This window comes from Triticum aestivum, chromosome 7D (assembly GCF_018294505.1).
Source record: "Triticum aestivum cultivar Chinese Spring chromosome 7D, IWGSC CS RefSeq v2.1, whole genome shotgun sequence".
Classification (NCBI taxonomy): domain Eukaryota; kingdom Viridiplantae; phylum Streptophyta; class Magnoliopsida; order Poales; family Poaceae; genus Triticum; species Triticum aestivum.
Window position 1 is genome coordinate 81,076,276 of NC_057814.1, and position 9,108 is coordinate 81,085,383.

General features: G+C 48.3%; 1 pseudogene; it reads right to left on the minus strand.

The window, feature by feature from the left end:
- The window catches only part of LOC123164501 (subtilisin-like protease 4), a 17,289-nt pseudogene extending 8,903 nt beyond the window's left edge, over positions 1–8,386 (minus strand).
- Positions 8,387–9,108: the final 722 nt, after the last annotated feature.

Here is a 9,108-nt window from a genome sequence, read left to right on the forward strand (position 1 = left end):
CCCTCCCTCTCTCTAGCAATTTTTTTTAATTAAGTTGTTGTTCATAGTTATGTAATTAGATGGATGGTTAGATGGATGGATGCATTATGTATGATGATAGTTAGATGGTAGATGATTTGATGATAGTTAGAAATGTGAGAAATGCAAAAAAATTAGATGATAGATGATGATGTTGATGATGATAGATTATGATGTTAATGATGATAGATGATGATGTTAATGATAGATGATAATGCTTTTTTTATGCCTTGATAATTTTTAGATGATGATGATGATAGATTTCCATTTTTTGCGGAAGAGATGATAAATGATGATGATTGTTGGATCATGGTAAATGACGATGATGATGATGGTTTTTTTATGCTTCGATGATTGTTACATGATGATAGATGACGAATATATTGTGATGTACTTAATTATTGTCACGGTGCAGGTTCTGTGGTGTTCCATCTCGGTGAAGTGATCGGCGTAGGAGCTGTTGGTCCCCGGTCGTCCGTCAGCTATTCGAATACTTCCTCTACAGCCGAGGGTGAGCTACGAATCATGTGACTAGATTTCATTCTCAAGTCATGTCGCGTAACCTAGGCGTCTCCCGTCCGAAAGGGTTGCATCGATAAATATGCATTCAATTGCATATTTATCACCGCAGCTCTTTCGGATTGTCCAGCGTTTTCCACGAACAGCCCGAGGATGTGTAGATTGGGTATGTTCTCCATGTTCTACCCCGTTCCGAGACAGGATTTTGGCGGCGCCTCCCCATTGTTCTCCGGAGCACATTCTCTCGGCTATTTGCCGAGACGTGTATCTGGAGAACAGCGGGGAGGTGCTGCCGAAATTTTGTCTCGGAACGGGGTAGAATGGAGAACGTACTCAATCTACACATCCTCGGGTGGGATTAGGACCCATCTTTACCTATTAGAGATGTAGGTGGATTAAACGCGGTAGAAACTGAAAATGTGATGTGATTAATTTAAATGAATCCTTAATTATGTTGTGTGGCTTGCAAAAAAGCAGAGGATGGCAGATAATCAGTGGATGTACAGTGGTTTTATCCGTCGGAATCGAGTAACATCAGAGTGGATCACGAAAACCGATGTCTATTTGAAGGAGATATTCCGTCGTCCAATGAGAATTATCCCACCATGCCCCTGTGCGAGATGTGCCAGACGTCACCGTAGAAATCAGACGGACATGAGTGAGCACCTTCGCACGCACGGATATATGCCAAACTTTGACATGCCGCCGATAAACATAGCCGAGCAGGACCGTGGTAGAGAGGAGGTGATGCGACAACGCATCGATGGATATGAGGACGACGGGGTCAGGGACATGCTAGATGATGTCATTGTTGCAGAAACGGGAAATGCGACACCTTCAGAGAATGAACCGGAGGAGCCGGAGGCAACCGCAAAGGCCTTCTTGGAGGTCTTGGCCTCGTCGAAGAAACCTCTTTATGCGGGGGCGAAAATATCTCAGCTGGATGCCATCTCGCAACTGATTGCAGTCAAGGCTGAGTACGGCTGTAGCCAGAAATGCTTCGAAGCATTCTTGGGAGTATGGGCTAACAGCCTCCCTGAGGGTCATGAACTGCCGAAAAGCATGTATGATACAAAGAAAATCATGAAGGCACTCTCTATGGATTATGAGAAAATAGATGTTTACCCGAAGAATTGCCTTTTGTTTAGGCACGAGTATGCGGATGACAAGTACTGTAGGCAGTGCGGTTCGTCTCGGTACATTGAGGTGGTCGGTGAGGATGGTGAGAAAAAGCAGCTAACTATCCCCGTTAAGGTTCTTCGGTATCTTGATTTTATAAAAAGATTGCAGCGCCTTTTCATCACGAAGGAGTCTGCCAAAATGATGAAGTGACACAAGGAAGGTATAAGGTACAATCCAAAAAAATCATACATCCATCGGAAGGGGAAGCATGGAAGTCATTCGATGAAGAATACCCCGAGGAAGCAGCCGAGGCTGGGAATGTCAGAATAGCCATATCAGGTGATGGGTTAAATCCATATGGTATGTCGTCCAATCCATACAGCTGCTGGCCCGTGTTTGTAATTCCGCTCAATCTTCCTCCCGGTGCCCTAATGCAACGCAAGACCATGTTCTTGTCGCTCATCATTCCGGGGCCTGATTATCCGGGGAAGCAATTGGGTGTGTTTATGCAGCCGCTGGTGGATGCTTTGCACCATTCTTTTTACTTTCCGACGTTGACATACGACCGGGATCTACAGAGAAATTTCTTGATGAAAGTTTGGTTGCACTATTGCATGCATGACTTTCCCGGCTATGCTCTATTCTGCGGAAGATGCCATGCCCAGTGTGCATGCAGGCTCTGCGAATGATTTGGCTGAGTAAGGGTGGCAAGTATGTAGCCTTTGACCTGCATCGACAGTTCCTCCCTCCAGACCATCCAGACAGGGAAGACAAGAAGAACTTCACGAAAGGCCGGGTTGTTCATGAAGTAACCGAGATTCCAACATTTTCGGGGGCAGATGTTCTTGCTCAGCTAAAAGCTCTCCAGCCTAAAGTCAAAGGCAAAGCCAAAGCCAAAGCCAAAGGCTTCGAGGGATATGGTGAGACGCACAACTGGACTCACATTACCCCCTTCTCACAGCTTCCCTATTTCAAGGACCTCAAACTTCCTTACAATATCGATGTGATGCACACCGAAAAGAATGTGGCAGAGTCCCTTTTCCACACGATCCTCAATATTCCTGATAAGACGAAGGATAACGTTAAAGCTAGAGCCGATCAACAGAGAATTTGTGATAGACCACGTGTGAACATGAAGCCTCCCACAGGCGGTCGAAAAAACTGGTTCAAGCCAGATGCTGACTTTGTCCTTAAACCGCCAGAAAAAAGGAAGTACTTATCTGGCTGAAACACATTTTGAAGTTCACCGATGGTTATGCATCGAATATAAGTAAGGGAGTCAATCTTTCAACGGGCAAAGTGACCGGCCTGAAGAGTCATGACTACCATGTATGGATTGAGCGGATAATGCCGGTGATGGTTCGAGGCTATGTCCCCGAGCATGTCTGGCGAGTGCTTGCCGAGCTAAGCCATTTCTTCCGCACACTCTGTGCTAAAGAAGTAAGTAAAGACGTGATTAAAAAATTGCATAAGAAGGCACCGGAGTTGATAGTCAAGCTAGAGAAGATTTTTCCGCCAGGCTTCTTTACACCGATGACACATCTCATTCTGCACCTCGCGAACGAGGTATTGTTGGGGGGCCTGTGCAGAATCGCTGGCAGTACGGCCCTGAGAGACAGAACAAGCATCTCTGACAGAAATGTGGAAACAAAGCTAAGATTGAAGCTTCCATAGCTGAGGCAGTTATCCTAGAGGAGGTGTCAGACCTCAGGACATCATACTATCCAGACCACGTTCCCCATCTGCATAACAAGGTGCCTCGATACAATATAGAAGAGCCGAATTATCAACCCAAGCTCTATCTATTCAACGCGCAAGGTGGGAGGGCTGGGGCCTCGAAACCTTATAACATGCCACGACAAGAGTGGGAGGACCTCAGGTTCTATATCTTGCACAACATCAGGGAAGTTGAGGAAGTGTGGATGAGGTAATACCACTACACCATTCCTTTATGTCTTCCACATCATCATGTTTTATGTTCACTTTGTCCCGGTTTAACACCGGTTTTCTTTTTTTTAGTGATTTCGTTCAAGAGGAATGGACGGGAATGAATCCTCCTACTGAGGCGGAGGCACTTACTCTTCTCCGTCATGGAAACCCTGGACGTAAAAATTTTGTTGCTTGGTTCATGGAGAAAGTAATTGTCCACACTCCCCTATTAAATACCTAGTTCAACATTTATTAGTTAACTAATGCACGCAACAATTTCAATTATACTTGTAGGGAAAAGATCCGAACATATCTATGGATGATGAATTGAGATGGGTTTCCATGGGTTTTGACCCTGCCGTCATGACATGTAAAAAGTATGATGTGAATGGGTATCGCTTCCATACAGAGGATCACCAGAACAGCCGGCCTGATCCCAAAACTATAAATACCGGAGTGTACACCCCCGGTCAAAATTCAGTAGACTACTACGGAAGGGTACAAAATATATACGAGATTAAATTCCACCAGGGGCGCGAGACCCTAAGTCTGCCTGTGTTCAAATGTCGATGGTTCGATCCGCGGGAGGGGGTAAAACGTATGCCTTCCATTGGTTTGGTCGAAGTTAAACCATCAACCGTCTATGCCGGAGCCGATCTCTTCATTGCGGCTACCCAAGCTACACAAGTATATTATCTGCCTTACCCATGCCAGAAAGAGTACCTAAAGGGTTGGGAAGTTGTGTTCAAGGTGTCGCCACATGGTAAGCTACCGAACCCGAATGAAGACGATTACTACAACATTAACCCCATGAAATACGAGGGAGTGTTCTATCAAGAGCAACCTGATGATGATGATGTGGTTAGAAACGATGACGCTAGACCATTGGGTGATGATGATGTGGATCCAAACGACGACAAAGCACGGAATGATGGTGAGACCATTGTCAATGAAAATGACATACTTATGCTAGAAAAGTTAAACTTAGACGCTGACGACGAGGAAGAGCCTCCACCTCCGTCAGACAACGAAGATGATATGATTGATAGTGATGATGAGACGGACCGAGAAAGAGGTTACAACAGTGATGATTCATATGGTTTCTAGCAGATGTACCTGTCAAGTCTTTTTTTCTATAGTTTAGGAATATGCCTTTTATGCCTTTTTATTAATGTGTTATTTTCATGCCTTTTCCTTCATTTCATTAATTTACTAATTGCTTATTCTCTTTTCAATGCAGGTTCGTGGAACATGGGCAAGGGGAAGGCCGACGGCGTGGGTTTCCTACGCAAGGTCGTTGGCCTGCCTAGTCGGAGTGGTCGAGCACGTAATCCTCCCCCCCGGCTACTTGACGATGACTCCTCACAGGGAGGTCGAGGGAGAGGTGCCCCTAGAGGAGGAGGGGGCGGGGGGAGAGCCCCTAGAGGGCGAGGTGGGGGGAGAGCCACTACAGGGGGTCGCGGCCAGAAAGAGCGCACCCTCACCGACTTAGGGGTGTTGTCTTCGAGGCCATCCTCTAGTGAGGTACCCTCCTCTAGTGAGGTACCCTCCTCTGGTGAGGAGGAGGAGGAGGACGAGGCAGGCGAGGAGGAGGAGGTTCGGGATGGGGCCGAGAAGGAGGTGGAGGAGGAGGACGAGGAGGAGGAGGATGAGGAGGAGGTTGGGGAGGGGAAGGCAGGCGAGGAGGAGGGTGGTGGCGGGGATGATGGTGCTGGCGGGGAGGGGGTTGACAACAAGGGGTGGCTGCGTGGTAACGCAAAGCTACCAAAGCAGGTTCCTGCTACTGAGGAGCAGAAGTGGCTCATTGAGCCCAGGGGGAAAGAGTAAGTGCCACTTTATAATAATTTCATTATTTTGCTTGTCACATGCTCATTCCGGTTGTTATTTATTTTGCTTGACACATGTTAATAGTTCATTCTTTTGCAGCAACTGGATATATTCTAAAGGGGTCCGTATTCCCAACGGCCTCATCACCGTCCTGCTGAAGTTACACTGGCCGGGGTTGTACTGTCCGGATCCAGTCAGGCACCCGGACCATCGGGTCTTGGCCACGAGCTGGGAGCACTGGGAAGCGGCCCTCCACGCGGAGCATGGGACCCATGCCAAGGCCGTGATCACCACTTTCTGGGTGAGTTCTCTTCAGAAGCACAAGTCCATTCTAGTTTCATGAATGATTTAACTCATGGCTTCTTCCATTCTTGTTTCGTGCATGATTGTAGAAATTCTATCGAGTTCTCCCGGAGCACAGGGGCAGAGCGGACCAGATCGTGCTACGCCAATGCAAGAAGAAGGCCCGCCAGATGCAGTACGAGGTGCGCTATGTGGCCATCTCGACATACTACCACGACTATCTTGGTGTGAAGATGACCAAGGAAGAAGCGCGGAGGATGGGCATTACCTTGGAGAGGGACGAGTTCTTGGCGGTAAGTATAAAAGATTTTTCATTATGCTTTCATTACCTTGTGGTACATTTCACCTTTTCGTGTTGATATGTATTATGTAGGTGTGTCCAAACTGGTGTTATGGAAAAGATGAGTCCTGGGCGGCATTGGTGGATCTTTGGTGTGATGAGGCTGGAGCCTGGGCGGCTATGAGAGTCAAAAACAAGGCTAACCGAGGGAAGGAGGGAGTACATGCTCAGGGAAACCGAAACCACTATCTCCACAAGGCAGTTAATGTATGACTAGCTAACCCCATTAAACATTCTTCTTCTTCTATTTACCATCACTTTCTTATGTATGACTAACCTCTGTTTGGTGGTGCAGGAGGAGAAACTGAAGCGGCCGCTCTCACACATGCAGGCGTGGGAGATCGCCCATACGCGGAAGGACCCCAAGCCTGGCGAGCCCAAGTACTACGGCAAGAAGACCGCGGGGAGGAAGAAGGCCTACTCCGAAGGGTATCTGGCGTTACATCCTGACACACCTGACCCCATTGCGGCGGATCTGGACGAAAGGGTGGTGGTGGGCATGGGGCCGAAGGAGCACGGTCGGGAGGCGGTTCTCGATGCTGTGATCACTCCGTCTATCTCCTACACACAGCTCCGTCGGATCGACCCGACCCTGAGCCAGCGCACGAGCACGCGCATGAGCAGTGCACCGTCACTGTCCCTCTTTCAGGAGCAGCAAACTGTAAGTATTTTCCCTTTTATCTTCATTGTTCCCTTTATTTTCCGCATTTAGTAGTTTTATGAGTCTCATCATGTCATACTGTAGGCCTACATGGAGTACACACGCCAGGAGACCATGGCCTGGCACGACCGCCTGCATGCATACCATCAGCAGAGGGATCGCGAGATGCAGCACGCTTTTCAGGAAATGGCGGCCGGCAGGTGTCCTCAATGGCCATCAGCAGAGGGTCCTCCAGCACAACCAGTGCTGCTGACCTTTGAGGAGTTTGTGGCACATTCCGCTGGCCCCTCGCCGGTTAGTTCAATCCCCAATCAATTCACCCAAAGCATGTCATGCCTTTCAACACAGTCTTATATCCCGTTAATATATCTTTTCAACATCCAGGGAACAGGTGCATCTACCGTTGGCGGTGGTCTTCGCAACACTCTCGAGACACGGAGCCCGACCACTCCGATCCACGGAGACGGAGGCGCAGGCGGTCTTGGCGGTAGCGCTGCCGCTAGCAGTGACGACCTGGGCTTCGGCGGTCTTGGCGGTGACGACCTCCGCGGTGCTCGACGTCCTGGCGCTTAAGCCTTTCTCGATGCTATGATACTTGCTTGTTCTCGATGCTATGATACTTGTATGCTTGTGATGATACTTATCGTATTGTTGTTTGTGAGATTTTTATATACTTATATGTGTGATGCTTTGCGGTGATGATACTTATATGTGTGATGCTTTGCGATGCTTCTTAGCGATGCCAATTTGTTGTGTGATGCTGTGTATATGCTGTTTGTTCTATATGCTGTTTGTTATATATTCAAATGAATTGAGCTGAAAAGAAACAGAAAAAAGAAAAAAAAAACTGGACAGAATCTATGCCGACGGCCCCACCGTCGGCATAGGCCTGGCGTGAGTTCCCAGTGGACGACACGTGGAAACTATGCCGACGGCTAGGCCGTCGGCATAGACCTGGCCGTCGGCATAGGCCTGGCGTGAGCTCCCAGTGGACGACACGTGGAAACTATGCCGACGGCCAGGCCGTCGGCATAGGCCTGGCGTGAGCTCCCAGTGGCCGACACGTGGCACGTCTATGCCGACGGCCAGGCCGTCGGCATAGACCTACCCCAGGAGCGCCCAGTATCTGACACGTGACGTGCCTATGCCGACGGCCTAGCCGTGGGCATAATTTCAAACTAAGCCGACGGTTGGGCCGTCGGCATAGACGCGCCCATGCTGAACGGCGTCTCGCCACGTGGCGAGAAGCCATTGGGCAGCACTTGACGGCGGCCGCCGTTAGGCGATGACGTTGCCGTCGGCATAGATGTACGACCACCGTCGGCATAGGGTCTATGCCGACGGCTTTTCTATGCCGACGGTCATCCTGGCTACGCCGACGGATATGTTGCCGACGGCCCTATGCCGACGGGTGCCGTCGGCATAGGCCTGACCCGACGGCTAGTCATGGCTATGGCCGTCGGCATAGTGTGCGATTCCGGTAGTGCGTCTTCGCCTGCATTCAAGGGTGGTGACTGGACGAGCACGATGTAAGCACGATAAGCAGAGGATTTTGTGGCATTTTGGTGTATGCTTGTGGTAGCTGAATTGATATAGGATAGTGCGAGTGTAGGAAAGAGGGTGGCGAGCAAGAGAAGTTGTACCGAGAGATCTGTAAATGACGCCATTTCTTAAGCGACACACAGGTACACACAAGGAAGATGATGAGAATGCTGGAATAGGATCGATACCGGTAATCTTTATATGGCACAAACAATTAATGTGTTGTGTCTTATTTTTGGCATGTATTAGTCAATTGATAAATCCAGCGCATGTGGTAACACATAAATGACTTCAATTTCTGCTGAATATGGATGGCATATAAGGTTATGTGGGATTGCAGGAACGTGGGTAATGTATCTAACTAGGTTTATGGGGCGGGATTGGGGGAGGAGCGGGGTCTCCTTCGATTTTCCGGATGATCTTAAATACATACACCGCAGCACCAGAAAATCGGAGGTTAATTAATGATTCGGAATTAATACTAGCTGGAGTATATTTGATGTGTTATCATATCATAATTGTGTAGTATCAACATATTCTTGAACAAAAATCTTGATGTAATGACAATATCGAAGTGATGAAATCAAGTGAGGTGGAATAGGTCGTCTTCTTTTGCGGTCAAAAGCACAAAAATGCTAGACCTAAGGGTAAAGCCTATGGAGGAATGCTATGTCCCGTAAGCATTTCTGTAAAAACGATAAACCGTAAGTGTAGCATCCTGTCAAAACTGAGTTCTATCAAAGGATTCTTGGAAGTAAATTAGCAGCAGCTCCATTAAGAAATGGCAGGGACGTGGGTAATGTATCTACCCATTTTTATGGCGCCTCCTCGAGGGAAATGCACATGA